Raw genomic sequence first — 22919 nt, 5'->3', positions numbered from 1 at the left:
ATATATATATATATATATATATATATTTTGAATGATGCAACAAATTCTCCTTTATTTTCAGTATTTCAATATTAAATTTTACAAAAAGTATTTAAAGCTTCATATCTTTTATTATCTACGAGCGCTTTCGACAGTTGGTAGTACTGTCATCTTCTAGGCACTCCTCAATTAATTTTTCTTGTAGGCACTCCTCAAAAACAAGTAAAAACAAGTTTTTACCAACACTAAACCGTTATTTTAACACCTCGACACGTGTTTCGATCACCAAGTGTTCATTTTCAAGAGGAAGATCAAACTCAGTTATATTCATTACTACACCAAAGGTACCAAACAGTGTATCGCAAGGTTACTAGAAGCCAGACGGTTCGACGTGTGTGCTTTGTTCACTCACTCGAATTGACTGCCGTGTTGGTGGGTGGTTCAAGCCCTAGTCTGAACGATCGATTTTCACTTGCTATCGTTCAACCCGTGTTAAAAGATAAGACTTCGTTAATCCTCATTTAAATTTTTCCATCTATATTTTGAATACATATTTTTTATAAAAAGTTCAGTACCTAACAATGATCATGGGGTCACAAAATATCATTATTGAACTGAATATCGCCAAGATCACTTAAACACAAGACATACTATTAATGTTATGTGAGTTTTTAATAATCTAATAGTATCAGAATATACTTATTTTTATTTTGGTTTCTAATAACTTTTTTATATTTTTTCGGGTAGGTTATAATGGAACAGAACATCAGAAACGATACAGGGAGCAGACAAATTGAAAGAGAGTGAAGTGGAATATTCATAAAGTATTGCCGGATCATCTACCTCTTCAAACACAAATAGATTAGAATTGAATAATGAAGAAATGATAACGGCTATTTCTCAAAGTTCATTCGGTTTGGAAAAAACACAACCATCATGCATTCGAACAAGTGGTCAAGGTTGAGTAATGAATTCTCTTCAAAGGAAAAAATGGAACGCCAACAAAGATACAGGTAGCAGAACAGATATTAATTCAAGCAGCGTGAAGCAGAAGGAAGGAAACGCCTACAAAATGCAGGAATGATTACAGAATTTTCCACTTCACCAAATATAGAATTTACAGAAATAATTAGTGAATTAAAAATCATCACAGGGATCACAATATATCATCATTGATGTTTCAACGTTTGTTTGAAGATGATTGACAATGTTTCGTGGTGTATTTCATCAGTTCGGACTTCCATTGTCTAATATACCATAAATCGATTTGAAATCTCCACAACGAATTGCCTTTCTTAGACGTATTGGTGTAGAGGACCGACACTAAATGAAAAACATCTGTATATAGAAAACCAACTCACACAGGACAGTATCTGAACCAGAAATCCAACCACCATCAATCGACTGAGAGAGGAATCATCAAGACTCTACTAGACCGTGCTTTCGGGCTCTGTAATACAAAGGAAGGTCTCGAAAAGGAACTAGGCATCATCAAAAATGGCCTTCAACGGAATGGTTACTCCAGAGTAATGGTAGAACAGGCTTCAGCTAAAAGACAGCAAGAGCTTCACAAGGAAGAGAAGCCGTCACAACCAGTACTTGTACTTCCCTACATCAGAAGATTATCGGAAAGAATAAGAAGGATTGGGTCCAAGTATATCATCAGAACCTACTTCAGATCTGGGAACACTATCCGTAGCAGCCTCACAAAAACCACGCCACCAAACGCGGACTGAGATTCCAAGAATTGCATTTACTGGATACCCTGCGAGTGCGGAGAATCAAACATCGGTGAAACTAAGAGGCCATTGAAAGTTCGCATTGGTGACCACAAGAAACACATACAGCGAGGAGAAACCAACAAATCCGGAATAGCAGAGCATGTTTGGACTCATTAACATAATATCAAGTGGGCTCAAGCTGAAATCATCCACAAGAGGAACACTGGCTTGGGAGAAAATTCAAAGAAGCCGCGTATATATTGTCCAACAACGCATTTAGTCCAGCGAGCGTAGAGATAGGACCAACTCCTGCCAAACGGTTATCTCCCGCTAAAATCAATAAAGCGGAGAGAGGGAAGAAGGCATAGGTGAAAGCAGCACTCGATTGAGCTATAAATAGTCAGATCTCGGAGGAATAAGTCCAGTTATCACCCGAAGACGATTGTGGATATTAACAATCGAAACGTCGTGACGTAACTTGGTTTGGAATTTTTCAATTTTTTATTTTTATTTTTCAATTTTGGTTACTAATATTTTTCAATTTTCAGCTTTTATTAATATTTCAATTTTTTATTTTTTTGGTTGTAGCTTGTATGTTATTTTTTTGTGATTTCAGTTTTTTGTTCAATAATATTGTTATTTTCGGTTAACCTTTTTTAATTTTTTTTCAGAGATTTCGAATCGATTTATATTATAGTAGACAACGGAAGTCCGAACTGATGAAACTGATGTTTCACATCTGCCAAGCGTCCCGTGACGGCTCAGAATTTTTTTCCATTCATTAAAGGCTTCATGTATTCCTATGTCTTAACTTTCGCAACAGCCTCACCTACCTCCTTCAATATCTTGGCAGGCAGTTTAATTTCTTGCTACCCGTCCTGCATTTTTCGTCATTCACTTCATAACTTGCATTTTATCTAGTTCTTACGTTTCTAATCGTTGAAAAGAAGCCACGCTAACGACCAATGGAATGAAACTGGTGAACCAAAGCAACTCACAATGTGTTTTTCTTGAAAAACTTGAAAACAAACCATACTGATGTTCTACAGTCCGAAATGTAAACCGCACTCCAGTGGAAGGAAATACGATAGAATACAAATGAATCAGGTTCTTGATTGCGAAATAGTACACAAACATATGTGTGAAAACGTTCTTTATGTCTGGTAGCGGATTCCAGCTGAGCTACCATTTTATTGGAATGCAATTTGAAGCACCGTGAAAATCTCGGCGAAAGAACAAAGAAAATTGGTTTGATTGAAATCGGTGTGCTGGTTCATTTATTACAAAAGGCGTTTCATTAGTTCCAGCTTTGTTCCAGATCAACACAATCAGGTCCGTGTTGAATTTCTCGAGAAACCTGCCGTTTTTGTAATCATGAAGTGGATTTGAGGATTATTGTCCTGAAAATAAAACTCAATTCTTTTGAATCATCATTCCTTCAGTTTGATAGAAGAATGTATGAACAAGTTGTAAAATCACGAATTGGTGTAAGTATATTTTTAGGAGAGATAAGTTTTATCTGGAAACAGATTTTTGTGAAAAGAGGGATAAGAGCAATTTAGTTCTAGACAAACTATCAACAAAGAAGTGTAGATCATGCATAGACGTCACTTTCGGATACAAACTTTTTCAAGGAAAAAACACAAGCACTACATAAAAATAATTAAGGTGCTATAAGAGCGGTGCTTGTGTGAAAGTAATGATTCACATTAGATTTGAATCGCCGGAGATTGAATCCATGTGAAAGAACGATCTCAGGAAGTTTATTCCACATAAACCACCAACCTTTCTTCGATGTTCCAGACTATCAAGGTTGCAACTGATGTTCACGTCTCCAATCAGTCGGATGGCTCTTTTCTGGATGGAATCCAGCAGCATATATATATATATATATATATATATATATATATATATATATATATATATATATATGTATATATATATATATATATATATATATATATATATATATATATATACAATCGATCGCCTAACAAACACTTCACTAACTTCCTTCAAAAGCTTCTGATAATTCATCTTCCATATTCTCTGTTTCACTATCACTGTCCTCATTTAAATCAATAATGAATTCATTTCCACCATCAATATAGAAGTGTCCAATCTCCATATAGTGTGTGTGTGAGTAAGTTGTATTCAGAAGTATTTTCAATCATCACTCTGTTATTTGAATCCCTACTTTCCCACTCATGTATATAAACGGAATATTCATTCAGTTATCAGTTTATGCTTGGGGAAGCTATTTCATAGCGAAATACGTGATGTGAACGGGCCACCGAGATTATGCGATTTGACTTTTTTTGTGGGGTTTTCTTAAGTCGCAAGTGTATGCGAATAAGCAACAAACCACAGCGGTCTCCAAAGCCAACATAACCTGTGCCATAGGTCAAATTCCGCCTGGTTTATGCGTCAAAGTCATGAAACATTGGACGTTTTGCAGGCGCTCCAACCAGAGCAGCCGTGGCGGACATTTGGACGATATTAAATTCCTCACATAATGGTATCGAAAAATCTTTTGAACTAAAGAAAAAATTCGATGATATCTCACACACACTTTGTTTTATTCAAATTCAAAGATAGGAAGCCCACCAAATTGTCAGTCAATTTGACGACAGAAATGAATGTAAAAAAGAAATAGAAATGAAAAAAAATGGTTGAATATTAAAACTGAAAACAACACTTCTAAAACAGTGGAGAGTTTTCACTATTCCACTGATTCCATCATGTATTATGAAAGAAAATGAATGAAATGAATCCAAAGAAAATTGTCCTCAACTCAAGTCGATGTAATTTTCAGTCAATTCGACAATTCAAATTATTCCTCACTCCATTAGACCCCTACAGATGCTCTCCAAAGTTAACATCCCTTTGACGAGTCCCAGTGTCTATCTTCGATGGAATAACAATTATACATCGATAAACATCAACTGTTCCAATAATGTACCCCTTGTATCATGCCGTTTGCGGTTGAGTATCTGTCGTTTCGTCCTATTCAGCACCAGCAAATAGATATTCCGGGACAGAGCCATCCAGGATTAATTGTCAGAGCACACGAATTAAATTATTACTTCCTGAGAATTAGACACCGCCGGAAGGCAGCGGTGTCTGATGACATATATTCGAGGGGTTGATGATATCACTGCTTATGGAAATTCTCGAATGATTGTAGTTTCGAATATGAATAATTCAAATCTTGATTTAGGAGGTGCTAATTTTGGATTTAATTTTCATGGTTATATGGAGTCTTTCAACAGAGACTTCCAAACTTCAACAATTGATGAAGGCAATCTTGTTGAAGCCACATCTGTAAAGTTAGTTGTCATTTCACTCAACTATTGAAAATATTACATCAAACCTTCATAGTGAAAGCATCTATAGAAGAGAGACAAATCTCCAACCTTTTTTCGATGTTCCAGGCTATCAAGGTTGCATGTGTCAGTCGAATGGCTCTTCTCTGGATGGAATCCAGCAACTTCAGGACATGTTTTTGGAGACTGGGCTCCAAACATGAGAACAATACTCAATTCATGAAACATCAAAAGTTGCTGAGGGGTGTACAGTTTTCTGGTTCGGAACAGTGTTCCAAGCTTTTGGGAAGCAGCCTATGCAATTTCAGCGACATGATCATGATCATGAGTTTCGCGCAATCAAAAACTCGCTGATTCCTCGACTGAATGGACTGCCAAATTGAAGGCAGCTGCAAATCTCTGCTGATGGCTTCATTCCGCACGAACCACGGAATATTCACAATCGTCCTTATCAACTTGTTTTGCAATCTCTCCAGAATGGAGATATTATACGGAGCCGCTTGTCCCCAGACGCCTGAAGCATACATGATGACAGGCTTGAACATCGTGTTGTATATGGTAATTTTATTTTCGAGGCTCATTTTAGATCTTCTGTTAATCAGAGGGTACATACTAGCTAACGGATATAATGTGCGGGTTCTAGGTGAGTCTACGGTCTATTAGAAGGCCGAGGTACTTTACTTGTGCTTGCTAGTTGATCTCCCTTCCAGAAACCCTCACTTTCCTAGCCGGAGAAGATTTAGTTTTTTCCGTGGTTTTCGCCTGTGTTCTATCTAGGTTCACTCGAGGTACCAGCGCTCGAGGTCGTCCAATGCATGTTGCATAAAGACGATCCTGAGCTCCCGACCCATGGAAGATGAGAGGAGAAACGTGTCATCGGCGTAGAGAGACACGTTCACTTGCTCGGATATCGGGAGATCGCTGGTGTCGAGCTAGTATAACGTGGGAGAAAGCACGGCTCCCTGTGGCATCCTAGCAAGGATCGCTCTGTTGTCAGACAGGGAGCCCTCAACTCTAACCTAAAATGTTCTGTCCTTCAGGAAAGACTCGATCCACCAGTACAGTCGCCGAGGTAAGTCGAACGCGTCTAGTTTGTATAGAAGGCCTTCATGCCAAACACGGTCGAAGGCTTTCGAGATATCTAAAAGGGCAATGTGAACTTTGCGATTGTTGTTTAGTTCTTGAATGGTGTTTTCAACTCGGTGGAGTGGTCTCTCCTGAATCTGAATTGTTCGTTAGGCAGAACATTTCGATCCTCAACTTCTTCGTTGACCCTTTGCAGAACGACTCCTTCAGCAAGCTTAGCCGCCGATGAAAGCAAACTGATCGAGCGATAGTTCTGTGGTTACAGCGGGGGACAGTGGGATCTGACCCATTTCAGGAGCATAATGACGATCGCATACTTCCACTTTCTGGAAGTTATCGAATCGACCCCCGAAGCTTTCTTGACCTTTGCAGCCTTGATATAACTCTTCAGTTCTTCCACAGAAGCCGGGCGGATGTTATCGTCATCATCTTCCCCGAAAATGCGGTGAACCCGATCTTCCAACAGCATATCGTGATCGATATCATCGTTGTCATCGACGTTAAGTTGGAACTGACGTTCCATCGAGTCGGCGGGGAGTAGCACACTCCGCGCTCTCCGCGAATGGGTGACGGAGCAGTCTTCTTCACCCTGAGTCTGCGGGTGACTCGCCATAACTCGATATCCCCAGGCTCAAACGATTCCAAAAACTCCTCTCACCTTTCGTTCCGATGATCAATGATGGCCTGCTCGACTTGATTGGCCATCCTGCTTGTCGCAATTTCATCCCCTGAGAAAAGGGTTGGCTGATAGAGCCTTCTCAGGCGATTTCTCTCTCGTATCAAGGCTTTGAACGCATCATATCCGATTCGGAGACATTTATCTTCTAGGAGAAAACCGATGCCTGTGTTTTCGTGGCATTGAATTGAACCTGGTTACTTCCACCCCAGTTCGAAATCACTTCCAGATTCTCATTATATGCAACCTCCTGCTGCCGGTGAAGATGTGCCTCCGTATTCGATGTCCTAGAATCCAAATGGAATGACGAGATAAGTGTGCTGTCATCAGCAAAGCAATATATTGGATTATTGATTGTTTCAATGAGTCGTTGATGTACAATAAAAAAGAATTGGAGGCGATATGGATCCCTGGGGAACACCAGCGTTGATGGTGGGAGTATTCGAGAGATATCCATCGACGGCCACTTGCAGAGTACGTTTTTTTAGGAAGCTGAAGAGCCATACACAAAAATGATCCGACCAGCCAAAGCATCGAAGTTTGGCTAGCAAACTCTCATGTCACACACGGTCAGAGGCTTAGAAATATCAAGCGCAACAGTTCTTGATTCGCCATGTTTCTCGATTGCGTTATTCCAAATATGGGTGACACAGGATAGAATGTCGCCTGTTGCCGAAAGCCATATTGATGATCGCTCAAAATGTTGAAGCCTTCCCGAAGATATGATGGTTTCTTCTTACTTGGAATTTTACCACGTTCACCAAAACCTTTCATCCACAAAAACTAATATATTCTAAAAAATGTACCAGTTTCGATTCGAATATTCGTATATGAAATAAACGAATATGAATTGTTGATACAGAAACACCATCTGAATTATTTTTTATATCTTTAATAGTTTTTAGACGGTACTGTTCGTATTTTTCTACATTGAAAAAGTAATTTGGTTGTCTGACCCCATTATAGAATGAAAAATCAGAAATTCTTATGAAAATCAGATTTCCTGTAAGATACATGTATTATTGTTCAACAAGCGGGTACCTTTCTTCAAGACATAGTACATCGTCCGAATGAATTTTCTTTTTTGTCACAACAAACAAAATCACCATTCTAGAACGATAGCTATATCCTTTCAACCTGACACTAGAGCCGCCGCTGAACCTAACTGAGAGGCAGATGATATATCGAACCAGATGCTCGAGATGTATTTGATGCATTAGAGAAATATCCAAACCATTTCCATTAGTATCGATTTCTCAAGCTCCAGTTCATGGCAGTAACGTTCTGTTTGTTTGTTTGTATGCATTTCAATTCAATAAAAGAATAATTTGAAAAATGGATCTTCAAAGTACACAAAATGTAATACGTTTAAAAATGAACGAACATTATATTAGTATGATAGATTTGGTTGAGTTTGATGAATATTTGATACATTTGGGTTTCAAACAGTTTCTCTGTTGAAGTTCTTCAGACTCATACGATAGTGCTTGTGTTCAAGAGTGAATTTTCAAATGACCTTCTTAATTTTCTGAACTGTGACAATGATGTTCTACATATCTGTCAAACATCTTTCACAATCTAATTTTCCATTGACCAGCTGTCGTCCTCCTACGAAATACAACTCTCAGAAGTCGAAACTTTTGCGAGATGAGAAATGGGGGGGGGGTCTTGCCTTTCCCAGCTCCTGTATCTCCTGTATCGTGAAAATCTCCTTTTTTAAAATATTTTTTGTCGATTGTCAATGAAAGTTCATGCTTTAAAGTGAGAGGGTGTATTTCTAGCTGTATATTGTTGGCAATCTTTATGATATGTCCTCAATGTCAATCATCAAAACATCGACGAGAGATTCCCCCAATGTGAAATGAAATAAGTAATGTCTTGTCAGTATCGTTCACAAGAACTTAATCCATATTTTTCAACTCACCATGAATTTTTTCCAAAATCCAACCGGAAATTTAAAATAAAAAAATAATACACCATAAGACTGAATTCACTTGAAATAATTTGGATACCGCCCATGATACTCTGGGTTGAAATGTTCGTATGCTAACACACAGATGGTGCAACTAGTATTGAATATATATGATTTCAAGTTGATCCTAATATTCAATAGACACGTGTACAAATTTCATAGCTTTTGGACTATTAGTTTGTGGGATAGAACATTTTGAGTATAGCAACTTTTGTAGGTTAGAAGGAAATGGATGAAAAGGGATTTCGTGTGTTAATGAAGCATTGCTTTTTTGCGAAAATTATTACCATTGAGCAAGGCTTGGCTTGATAAATATTATTAGGTCTCTGCACCAGGCAAATCAACCGTTGAAAAGTGGTTTGATGCGTTTAAGCGAGATGAAATGAGCACTGAGGACGATACAAGCAGTGGACGCCCCAAACAAGCTATCACCGACGAAAACAACAGAAAAATCAACAAAATAATTTTGGATGACCGCGAAGTCAAATTGATCGAGATAGTTCGGGAAAGCGAAAGCTCAAAGTGGGTGCTGCGCGAGCTCACAAAAACAACAACGAATTGATTATTCTGAACAGTGTTTGTAGCTGTTCCACTATAAAAAACATAAACTTGTGTGTCGAAATGTGACAGTGGGTGAAATGTGGCTCCATTATTTCACACCGGAGTCAAAACGATCATCATCTGAGTAAACCGCACGTAGTGAACCGTGTCACAATCCCCCGTTCTAGTTGCCTACCAGAAACATTTGCCAAGTTAGTGGCAATTGGGTATGTTCGCGACTGAACTGCAGTGCAGAAGGGAGTGGTTCTTTCTCAATAGTTATATAATTTTCAATGCCAGGCGACAGGTAAATGTGACTGCCGCATACCCACAAGAAACTAATACTCTACCTCATCTGCCTAGGAAGTATTCAGAAATGAAAGACAAATATTTCTTTGAAATTGTATCACCCAGTGTATTTTGTTTAAAAGAAAAATTATATTTACAGATTATCATTCCTCAAAATTTACCCTTGTATTCATCAAATGAGAAACATTCTAAAAGTCGCAATCCTAACTGACACTCAGATCAATCTCAATTCAGTTTCAGGTCAGACTAAATCTATGGTGAAAAAAACTCATTCCAACCAATTTCTGGTTCCCAACAATAATTTCTATATGAAAAAAAAATTATACAGTAAATCTCCTATATACAATCCTTACAATCCTATGAAACTCTTTTTGCAGTGTAGGCTGCGAATACCCATACGCAACCCTTCTAACGTGGTATATTGATTACCAACACTCAATTATATCAAACAATTGATTTCCCATTCTGGTTCAGTACTACGAATCATCATGAATAATCTCATGTAAGTTAGGAAATTCCGCAAAGCGCAAAGTGTACACTGTGCCGATTACGTTACAAAAGGATATAAATATAATTCTTAAATTTTCATACTACGGTATCTCAGAGAATAATAAAAATCAGTTGTTAAACTTGCGTGTTACTCCAACTGCAGTCACGAGATAACATTTCACCTCTTTGCTTTGGTTATTCAAACAGTAGCTTCAGAAGTCACGACAAATGGAAAACTACAGAAGTCTGGCAGGCAATGGCATGATACTTCTTAGTCCAGGAGACAGAGAATATGGGTAATCCAATAACTTCTAAGATAGATTCAGCATCGATAGACACATCTGTATACTAGGCAATAAGGACAACCTCCAATATCGGAAGACACAACCTCCTCCTAAATTAAGCTAATTAAGACATCATTCTCAGTGAGTGGGGTGATTCAGACACCCTTTGACACCACCAGAAATACCCTGAAATAATAAAACCCATGTCAACCAATGGTCATCCGTTTCTGAATGTTAGATAACCAGGTACATACCTTTTCTGAGGTCACAACAGCGAAAACGTTCTGAGAGGGCCATTTCGAAGGAGATATTCTTCCGCTGAATTGGCCGATAAGCCTAGACGATGCCCTTGGGCCTTAAGAAAAGGGTGGCGTGGCACGTTCCGTGGAAGTCCCAAAATCCCACAAATGTGGATTATTCCATCAAAAATAATAACAGAAATGGTTTCCCAATACTCTCCTAGAAGGAAATATCCTTGAGCTCCAACCGTTATAATCCTTCCAATCGAAGATTGGAGCTCCAACCGTTATAATTCTTCCAATCGAAGATTAATTGAAAATTCAATCAAACAGGCTGGTGGCCGACTTTCACACAACAATACCAAAAGAAAAGGAAAGTGACGAGTATAAAAAAAATCCATATCGTCAAGTGTCACTTCATCCATTCATGAACTAGGTAGATATCAGACATCTCACGCTACCTCTCATTCATCATGAACGACCAGCGTGACCTTACCCAACCTAGTATCAAACAGTTAGTACTACTCGCTGTACAGACTGACGATTCTGAAGATAAATTACTCTGTGGACCTGCAACTTCGTTCCGTATCGCTCGTTGGTAGACACAACCGTTGTGAAGTTACTCCCAGGCATCTGTCAAATCATAACCACAAATCAGTCGTACCCAGATGTGAACAATTGCTGAAAGGATGAGAAACGCAGAGTGATTACTCTTAATTGAAGACAATGGGTAATGATTTAAAGGACTGATTTATATAGGTACTGAAGTTACTAGACAGCATGAGCAATTTCCCCAAAATGTAGCAACTAAGTCCTTAACAGCTGATCACTAAAAATTATAATGATACTTTCTTATTTAATCCTCCTACAATAGACGAAATTTATCTGAAGAACACTCTCTAGAATCAAATAATGTATATTACACTATTTACATATGAAATTACCTTTAGGTATTTCACTCTTACTGAACAACTGCAACTAATCCACTGAAATTTGCATAGATCCATACAATTACTAAAGAGTCCATCAGGGACTGTTACAAACGACTCCAAAGCGTGCAAAAAAGCAACAGGCGGCTGAAAAAATAATGGTATGTATGTCGACAGATTCGACGAAGTCGTCAGTTCGATAATATATGTGCTGATTTTATCCGAAGGCCTCCCGAGAAGGAGGCGACCAGTAAAAAAAATTTAGTGTTTTCATAAAATGAAAAGTTAATGAGAAAACTTAGGGTGGAGCTTTGCTTCAATCAAGACAGCTGCACCCCTGGACGAAGCTTCTGTTCACTATGGACAGGAGGAGTCTGGCCGGATGCGCTCGACTGGGAAGCAATGACCTAAGAAGAAGAAGAAGAAGCCAACTCCAGGATGGCGGTTTTTCGTACGCGCATCGTAAAAATTTACTCTCTAAATTTTTCCCTAACTCAAAACATGTAGTTAGTTGAAGTAAATAGTAAGTAAAAATAAATGACAATTTGGCCGCAAGTTTTTGAACCTGACATTTCGTCTTCTACTGCAGCAAAAATTATCAATAGCGACGCGGCTACGATCTAAGCGATCAAATTAAATTAAATCAAAATTTACTTTATTGTCGAAGATGAAATCTCATTGACAAAGTGTTACTATTTTGAGAAATATCAGGTACACAATTTGAAAGATATTGTCGAAGATAAAATATTATTGTCAAGGTGTTATTATTTTAAAGAATATAAGTTATACAAATTGAAAGTAACATTTGAACATTTGGTGATTTCAGCATTTTGGGGAGAAAAAGTAGTCAGAAAGTAATAATATATATGCTACATATTGAAATGAATAATAATTATAATGAATATTCTCATGCAACACATAAATGTAAGTATGAGAATATAAAAACTATAAAGCATAAAAACATAAAAGTGAATGCATAGAAAATAACAGTAAGTATCAACTTCGTAAATATTTTCAACTATACAGTTCAGAGCTAAATGTAAACATCAAACAAAAAATAAACAAGTCACATAGTTTAAATACCAGTAGGTACTGAAACAGAATAATTAGAATTAATTGTTTATATAATTTAAATTTCTGTCTGAATAGAATTCATATTACTGGAGTTTTTTCCCCTACACCAAATCGTTATTTTTAACCAATTAAAAATTAAAACCAATTAATCTTCCTCTTTGAAGATGATCACTTGGTGATCGAAACACGTGTCGAGCTGTTAAAAATAACGATTTGGTGTTGGTTATTACTCCAGTAATATTCATTACTACACCAAAGGTTCCAAACAGTGCATCATAAGTGAATAGAATTCGTCTAAAAATAAAAGACCTTTGAAATCAGAAGCTTTTTTACAGACTTTCTAAATTTAGTGGTACATGTTATGCCTTTGATCTTGATTGGCAAATGGATATTGGAATCGGTAAATCTATATTGAGCTTATTTCTGGTATTTCGTCGTGGTGAAATGAAAAATTGTCGTCCTGTTTTTTTTTCATCAGTCATAACATCTCCAATATAAGTATGGAAGGCAAGGTCAATATTTTATGATTTCTGAATAAAGGTGGAAAGGAATCCCTGAATCTACTTCTACTTCCTCTAATTCCTCTTTTTTGTAGTACACACACCCTATCAAACATGTATTGGCAACACGTTCCCCAAAAACAGATACCGTATCTCAGATGGGAATCGATGAGAGCAAAGTGAACATTTTTTGCCATATCAGTGCCCTTTCATTCTTGCAATGCCAAAATAATGTAGTGTCATCAGCGAATTGGGTAATTTCTGCGGTTATATTAATGCGCCCTAGGTCGTTAATATATAACAAGAAGACAATTGGGCCTAGAATTGATCCTTGTGGAATACCACAAGTAACTGTTTGGAGATGGTTCAGATCATACCGACAGGTATCAAAGATATATCAAAGATATATCTCTAAAGCCATACACTTCTATAGTTTTTGCAGCAGAATTTCGTGATCCACGCAATCGAAAGCTTTTGACATATCGCCTTGCTGCGATGTGTAAACTTACATTTACGACTCAGATGACTTTATTTTCACGCGACGCGAGACTTATTCCAAAAAAAGTGTTCTGAAAATGTCATCATGTTGCTGCCAGTTTTAAAAATCATCATCGAGTACCTGATTCGATCATAGATTGAAACATGGAACTGATCACCTAAATGGCTCGAAAGTAATGAATATCCAACCCAATTTCGACATCTCTTTTTATTTTTCCGAAATGAGATTTCAGTATTCTTGTTCGATAAGCAGGAATCGTTACATTTTAGAATGAGTTTTATGAACTCCCTCGATAATAACTGGAGAGATTTTATAGACTTTTCCGATCAAGCCATAAATCATAAACAGTCGATGGGTTTATGCGATTCCTAAACCATTCATTCACTGAATCAGTAATACGTTCTATATTCTGAATACACCGAAATCGAATTCAATGAAGTCATTAATTTCCGCTTGTATGTGTGCACCTTTTGTTGACTTTGATTCAATTCGACTGCCAGAACTTACTAATTGTTCAAATGGCATTGTGCTCAACCTCATTTCCGAGTTAGCAATACATTCGAGTTTCACTTGAATCTAAAATATTAACGAGTTCACTCGGTTGGAAGTAATGTGGGGGCAATTATGGAAACAACAAGTAGTATTATGTTTTGTTGCGAGCGTACATCAACATTGACTACGCAAAAAAAACTAGTAGACTTATCATCGAACATTGATTATCGGTAGCGATTATTCGAAGTTGCGTTCATAAATTTACTTCATGTCGACGAGGCAATTTCTGGAATGAGTGGGGTTTTGATTCTTTTTTCAAAGAAGGATCCGGCTGGGCATGGATATCGTCAACTATAGAGCCGGTGAGTAACAGGCCAACGGAGCGTCCCGACCTCGTAATGTCTTTCGCTTCCCGATATTTCGAATCAATCAAAGAAGAAGCAAAGTTGGAATTTCAAAGCCCCCAGCTATCAGAGCAGTGTAACATCTACGTAACTATGTCATAGGTGAGATGAGATCGGTTTTGGTTAGTGGCCGGTTATTGGGCCTCTAGAAGCCTTAGGCGAATTCTTATCTTGGCCCTCAAAAGGACTGGTTGGGTCGGTTGTTCCAGGCGGCCTCAAGAAAGACCCACGGAGGTTACTTCGAAGGAGTCGGTTGCAGAACTCGAATATTTATGGCTCGAAACGTATTTTGTTATTTTCTAGAACTCTTCCATTCTCTGGAATTGGGTGCCCTGAGATAAAATCTTACCGACACTGTTTCTGCAGGAGCCAGAAACTCATTTCATCCTCCCCCACTCATTTCTGACTGGACCTTAACTGGCTGTTGAACACTTCAGCAAGATTGATATCTCACATGTTTTTGGTCGTAAGTCAGCCTTTAGATGCTTTTACTTCCTTGTCTGTTGTATTTGTTTGTACCTGGCTGAACTGTGTGTAGTGTTTGCATATGGGTCCTCTAACCTAACCGAGACGGGTGTTTGTTTATCGCTAGCTAATGTGTGTGTGTGTGTGTGTGTGTGTTTGCTTATATCTATGTGATTTTATAATAAATATTTTTATATCCGCCAGACGGCGACTTTCGGAGGTTGTCTTTGATTGTGTTTCGACGGCTTCATGTGTTTGACCCTCTCCAAAATCTTGGGTCATCCCTGTTGAGCGCGTCATGTAGGTCACGCAGCGCTGGACTGGAGTGTATCCGAATTCGTTTGAAAATATTTTCGACGTGTTTGCATTTATGTAGTGGATGTTAAGGTCCTGGTAGATATATCTGTTTGGCATATATCCTGAAGCGTTTACGGCCGCCTGCTAGCAAGAGTTCAAAAACGTCTGAATATAGCGTCTGTATGTTTTGCGCACTGGCCCCAATCAGTAGAGGTATACAGACTGGTGAGAAGTAGAATGGTATTGATTACGATCAGTTTCACTTGAAGACCCATGTTACTCCTGCGTCCTATGATGGGATAGAGGTTTTGTCGGATGGCTTTCGCTAGCCCGAGCTTCTTCTGGATATGGGACCTGAACGTTAGTTTTCTGTCGGGGGTGACTCCCACGTATCTTGTCGTTGGTCCACGGAATCGTCTGTCGTTAAAAGATGATGTGCCCTTCCGGTTGTACCAGCCTCCAGGTGAACATAATCGTCTGACTCTTGTTAGGGTTGGTACTGATTTTCCAGAGGTTGGCCCAGTCCTCTAATATGTCCGCTTGCTCTTGCAGGTATCTAGTAACTTGCGCGTGGTTAGTGGATTTCGCCAGTAGAGCTGTGTCGTTCGCGTAGAGTGTCAACTTGTTGGAGTTGTCCTCTGGCTCAGGCATGTCTGCTCTGTATACCGAGAAGAGGTGTAGGTAGAGAACTGCGTCTTGTGGGACCCTTTCTTCTAGATGTCATCTGATGGACAGTTCATCTCCTACTCTGCATAAGCATTGTCGGTCTGCTAGAAAAGAGTCGATCAGTCTCACTATTGATTCTGGGTAGCCAAAATTGGCCATTTCGGTTCGAAGTCCGTCGTGCCAAACTCTATCGAACGCCTTAGAGATGTCTAGGAATATCGCTCCGGCAATTGTTGCGTCGTTCAGTTTTCGATACTCTTCTGATCTTCTAGTTCAAAGTTGCGACTTCGTTTCATTTATTAGATGATATTTTACCAACGATTCAGAAGGCCTTTAGTTCCAAAATGCTACATGCCATCATAATTTCCTGGTCCTTTTCCAGAATCCCCCTCACTTTCGTCGGCAGAACAGTGAATGGCAATTTTCCCTATAATAATCCAGGCTCGTCTCGTTGAGAGCTCGTTCTCCAACAAAAGAAGTGTATTTTAATAGTTCATAGCCTTTGTGATGGTAAATCTTTCATTAATTACTGATGGAAATGCAAATCGGCGAAGGCACGGCCTTGTAATTTATTGTGCTCCCCCACAATGAAGGGTACATTACCGGATGTCAATTGGAAAAGATTTTTTCGATCCAATCAAAATATGAGAAAAGAAGGTGGAAAATTAACATTAATGCGCATATAGAACTGATATAAATCTCGACTTCACTGTTTCATATCGATTTTGTTTTTTATTCTCGTTATAATTCGGTTGAATGAAAGTTATAAATTATGCAATTGTTACATAATCTTTCCTAAGAAACACTATTTTTACGATATTGCAATTTCAAATATCGAAAATACTAATACGCAGTTTTGGGCCTTCATATTGATGGCTGTTTTACCTGAAATAATCATTTGCCGAATGCTGATATCCAAACTCAATTCCTTCTCTTATCGGTTTAGGATTCTGAGATCAATCACTAGTAATTCAAATAATGTTTATTGACCTTCTCTATGCATACCCAAGGAGGTGACATAGAAAAACCAGATCAATGTCAATGCTGACTTTGCAGGATCAACATCCGGTAATGTAGTCTTATGGCGAATCTTATTCAATTGTTGTATTGTCTGATGGAAAATGAATCATTATCATTTCTATCATTAATATATTTTCACTATAATGTCAAAAGCCAAATTGTTAAAAATAGTAATTTTCGAAAATATTCAATTTTCCAAATTTATAGCCTCAGTGCACCGCACTGTGAGGGTCGATCTAATGAAAGTTCATTTACCTAAATAAAGTTATTGTATTCGACAATTAGCGATAATGCAAAAATGCAATAATGCTGACTGGCGATATTAGACTTCGACCTAAAATCGGGAACAAGAATGTGTGGGTATTGATCATTCGGTTGCCACCTTCTAGAGAGAACACATCCATCACCTCTGAAAATGTACCTCTTCGGTAAGTGAATTTTTTTTAGCTTTTTAAACTTTTTTCAAAGTTCAAAAAACAATTTAACGTTTTCCTCCTACTCTAGATGCAGCTTTCATTACATTCTTGTTGGCGTTCTGTTTGGGTGCTGCCTCAATTTTTGCTGGGGCTGCTGGTTTTTTGGTGGTTGGTTTAGTGCCTTCCTTCTGTTCCTTTGCAGCACGGATAGCTTGTTCCCTTTGTGCTTTCCTCACTTCGGGCCTCTGATTCCTCTTGGCCATAATGTCGTTCAGAGAGGCTTCTACAATAGCTCACTGGAATTTTTGAGATCTCCTAGTTCGCTTTTTGGTGGCTTTTTTTTCCTGGCCCTTCCTGTGCTTACGTCTGCACAAGACAGTCCAAGTTACTTTACGAGGATTCCTCTTCAGAAGGTGAGCCCGTTCACATTTTGAGTTGAGGAAGGTGAATGTCTTTCCATCAACTTTAACCATAGTTTTTCCATGGCCTGGGTAAATTTTGTCCACACTGTAGGCGACGAGTCCGATCTTCATCTTTACAAAGAATTATTCCTCCTCACAAGAAACTCCAATATTTAAAAAAAATCACTTACCGAAGGTACATTTTCAGAGGTGATGGATGTGTTCTCTCTAGAAGGTGGCAACCGAATGATCAATACCCACACATTCTTGTAACCGATTAAGTCTAATATCGCCAATCAGCATTATTGCATTATCGATAATTGCCGAATATCATAACTTTATTTAGGTAAATTTTTACTAGATCGACCCTTACAGTGCGGTGCACTTAGGCTATAAATTTGGAAAATTGAATATTTTCGAAAATTACTATTTTTAACAATTTGGCTTTTGACAATATACAATTTGTTCAAGATAAAAGGGGCTAGCATGGGAAATTCGGAAACCATCAAATGATCTGATCTAACTAGCAATAACTACGCTTTTCAAAATTTCATTCTGCTGACCAATATCAATTGTAGCAGTGCCAAGTACAACTATCTCATGAGTGTTTGTGCATATTATGTAAAATACTACTTCTTCAAATTTAAAAATGGCTATTGAATGGTCGATATTTTTGACTTTTGATCGCTGACGAATTATTTACCACACAAGGAATCTGTAAGGACTTTTGACATTTCATTTATAAGAGTGTTTTCAAGACGTGTGCCAATTTCCAGTCAATCATTGTTAGCTCACCACTTTTCAGTTTATTTCAACTGGACTATTTTTGGTTCAAAGCAGTGGTAAGCTATGCGATTCAGAACGATTTTCTTCTGTATTGAATAGTCCTCGGTCAGCACGTGTACGAGAACATTTGATATCCCGGGGGATTCGCTTCATGTGCGGGTCGCACACTGTCCGAATCAATTTTGTTTCGGAAAGTTTTCTTTGAATATCACCGCCTGAATACTGCGTGGATTGTTTTCGAAATTTTTGTCGGGATAGCACTGATTTCGAAGTTATGAAGAAAGTTAGAGGGATGATTTGGAAATCCTCATGATCGGGATACAAAATGATTTACATCTTCAGTATCAAAATATATTTATATCAGTTGATTTCTAGGAATGTACGGGGTTCTGCAAATGAATGAAGATTGTACCAGAAATGCATGTCTTCACAGATAGAGGGTAGCTGTAAAAATACTACGACAAAGACATACATATGTCCTTTGGCAGCAGAAGGTTGCATATCTCAATGAGGATCTAGAAGTGATTTCCAATTGGTGTGAAAAAAACCAGCTTCAATTCAATGCCACATAAACCCAGGCATCGGTTTTCTCCAAGAAGATAAATGTCTCTGAACCAGATATAATAATGTTGGGTCAGACAATTTCGCTTCAATAAGTTTGTTGGGGATTAAAATGGACACCAATATGTCTTGGCACAATTATGACGCTGGAATTGCGAACGCTACTTCTCAAAAGCTTGGAAAACTGTTTCGAACCAGGAAACTACACATCTCAGCAACTTTTAATGCTTTATAAAGCTCAGATCAGACCTTCTTTGGAGTACTGTTCTCGTGTATGAAGCTTTGCCTCCAAATATACCTTGAAGTTGCTGAAGTCCATCCAGAAAAGAGCCATCCGCCTGATTGGAGGCGCGAACATTACGTGCAACCTTGATAGCCTGGAACATCAAAGGAAGGTTGGAGATTGGTATCTCTTCTATACAGGGTGGTAATTAAATATGTACCATAAATTCAACAGACGATTCTTTAGGTAATTTTAAGACTGAATGTTCATATAAACATGGGTCCGCAAATCCTTCTTTCTCAAGATACAGGGTGTTGAAATAAAAAAGGTTATTCGTAAATATCTTAAATATCCTTCATTCAATTTTGTTGTAGTTTGGCAATGGTATTTATAACATCAAGGAGCTAATTTACCCAGAACGTGATTCAATTTATTACGTCCAGTGGCGTCTTGAGCGGGATTTGAACGAATATTTTTGATTTAAAAATGTACGCTACTGACTTTTGTGCAGTTTTTATTATCTCTTTGGATTGAGCAATTAGAAATACAACTTTTTTGTCTCTTGAATTTTTTTCGTATCTTACTTAGTTTTTAAGAAAAAAAAAGTCGACCTAATTGAATATCCCTGGACCTCACAAGGAATAATATGGGGAATTAAATGTTTCTTTTGGAAATTATCATTTTTACAATTTTCCATTGCTAACTATGTAACAATAACAACAAATATTAAATAACATTAACATCTAGACTAACGAATTGCATTAAATTAAGTGTTGGAAATGGCCTCCTTCGGCTTCAATACAACCGTCTAGCCGCCGCATCATTGAATCAAGGGTTGCCTTGGAAAACGATTGCAGCATTTAATGAACAACTTAACAGTTGTCGTCAACTTTATAAGCTTTCAATTTATAATTGTTATGAAAAGTGTGTTTAGTGGTTATTTTCCGAACCATTTTTGTAAAACATGGTTCAACAGTGAAATAGCAAATATGCATTTCTGTTATGGAATGGCTCACGGAAACTCGAATGCTGTAAGACGCATTTACCATGAAAGATTTCCTCATCGTGTAGTGCCTAGTAGAAGAACTTTTGTACGTATTCATGCATGACTTTCTGAAACAGGCAGCTTTAAAATATCGACGGTTGTCATTGGGAGGCCTGCAACGGTACGAACAGTTCAAATTGAAAAAGCTGTTTTTAATGAGATTGAAGTGAATCTTCATACCAGTACTCGGAAAATAGCTGAAGAACTGAATATTACCCATGTCACCTTGTGGCAGATTTTAAAAGCCCAGCAGCTATATCCCTATCACATGCAACGTGTGCAAGCTCTATTGCCCAGAGATTCGCCTGTAAGACTAGCTTTTCTAATTGGCTACGCGGTAAAATAAGAAGAAATCCAGGTTTCCTACGTCGAATATTGTTCACAGATGAAGCTTGTTTTTCTCGCAATTCAATTATTAACTTCCACAACAATCACATTTGGGTCGAAAACAATCCACACGTCTTGATAGAAAATAATTTTCAAGAACAGTTTTCTTTCAATATTTGGGTTGGAATTGTCGGTGACCATCTCATTGGGCCTCACTTCCTTCCACCTAGACTCAATGGAGAAGAATACCGAAGGTTTTTAGAATTTGTTTTACCTGGACTTTCAGAAGAAATTCCAGTCATGGAAAGATTCCGTATGTGGTACATTCACGATGGTGCTCCATCACACTTTAGTGTTGTAGCACGACAATTTTTGGATGAAAATTACTATAATCGCTGAATTGGGAGAGCAGGTCCACACCCATGGCCACCTCGCTCGCCCCAAATGAATCCCTTAGATTATTTTCTCTGGGGACACCTTAAGGCGTTGGTATACAAAAGTACTATTCAAAGTGAAGAGGATTTACGGAATAAAATCATTAGTTCATGTGACATAATAAGAAATACGCCAGATATTTTCAGAAGAGTGCGAAATTCAATGATGCGGCGGCTAGACGGTTGTATTGAAGCCGAAGCCAACACTTAATTTAGTGCTATTCGTTAGTCTAGGTGTTATTTAATATTTGTTGTTATTGTTACATAATTAGTAATGAAAAATTGTAAAAATAATAATTTCCAAAAGAAACATTTAATTCCTCATATTATTCCTTGTGAGGTCCAGGGATATGCAATTAGGTTGACTCTTTTTGACAATTGCAACCCAGGTTTGTGTTCAATAAGCCTTTGATAAAACAGAACACTCAATCAGATGCTACAAATGCGATACGCATATATACAGACGGATATGTCTGTTTCTGATCAGTAAGCCTAAGGATAAGGTGGGGAACGGGTTCAAACAGCGTGATTCGAACAGAACTGGCTGGTATCTCAATCGCCATAAAAAAATAACCAGGAGAGGAATTTATGATGCACTAGTACTAGTATTAGTGCATCATAAATACTAATAATAGCACTAGAGTGCCACCAAGATTTAGCCAAAGCCTCGATGAATAATAACATTATCCTGAGGTGGATTAAAGGGCACGACAGGAGTGAAGGTAATCGCATTGCCGACTCTTTAGCCAAGGAAGTGGCTGAGATGAGAATTTTAGGACACAGTAACACCTACGGCCTGATGACTTCGACAATTGCGGAACCAGCCAAACATTGCACCCATGCTCGATCCCTAAAGAGATGGGATGGAATCAAAGGATTCAATTTTGCCAGGATCACCCTGGACGACCCTGGGAAGCTGGCGCCAAAGTAATATTTGGCGATCATCAGGAAAAATCTACGCCTAATTGTAGGATTTCTGCAAAATAAGCAAGATACGAAAAAAATTCAAGAGACAAAAAAGTTGTATTTCTGATTGCTCAATCCAAAGTAATAATAAAAATTGCACAAAAGTCAGTGGCGTACATTTTTAAGTCAAAAATATTCGTTCAAATCCCACTCGAGACGTCACTGGACCTAATGAATTGAATCTCGTTCGGGCTGAATTAGCTCCTCAATGTTATAAAAACCAAATTACAACAAAGTTAGGTAAAGGATATCTAATATATTTACGAATAACTTTTTTTTTATTTTTATTTTAACACCCTGTATCTTGAGAACGAAGGATTTGCAGATCCATACTCAATCAACACCTTATGTATACTTCACGGGAAGTGTTCAAGAAACTTGGCACATTTAATTCCAACACGAGCGGTACATATCAGAAATTTGCGACGGACTGTGGCTGCTCATCGTTTTGAGGTTCAACTCAGTACACCTCGAACTTCACTGTTTAGTAACTCTTCCATCTGGAGAATTGCGGAATAAACTTCCTGAGAATTTTTTCAAATTAATTCAATTTCCAGCAATTCAAATCCAATGTGAATCGTTACTTTCGCACAGGCACCGCTCTCTGAGCGCCTTAAGGATTTTTCTGTAGTGCTTGTGTTTTGTGCCTAAAAAAATCACATGCATTTTTCTGCAAAATCTAACCATTTCAACTCTTTCTTTCATCGAAAGTGTTGAGGTTAACAGTACCTTCAGTTTGTAGGGTTTTTACACAGTCAAATGAATATTCTGAAATAAAATATCGACACATTCA

General features: G+C 38.0%; 1 protein-coding gene and 1 pseudogene across 1 annotated transcript in view; one reads left to right on the top strand and one right to left on the bottom strand.

The window, feature by feature from the left end:
* LOC111504397 (uncharacterized) overlaps positions 1-22919 on the top strand; it is an 859110-nt gene that overhangs the window by 470096 nt on the left and 366095 nt on the right. The window lies entirely within an intron of this gene.
* On the bottom strand, positions 17432-17943 carry LOC111504396 (large ribosomal subunit protein eL24-like; annotated as a pseudogene).

The sequence above is a fragment of the Leptinotarsa decemlineata genome, unplaced genomic scaffold, assembly GCF_025532065.1.
Source record: "Leptinotarsa decemlineata unplaced genomic scaffold, Ldec_3_MD MMD2_tig00026307_RagTag_RagTag, whole genome shotgun sequence".
Taxonomy (NCBI): Eukaryota; Metazoa; Arthropoda; class Insecta; order Coleoptera; family Chrysomelidae; genus Leptinotarsa; species Leptinotarsa decemlineata.
Note: the sequence above shows the minus strand (reverse complement) of the source record. Positions and strands in the feature narration are given on the sequence as shown.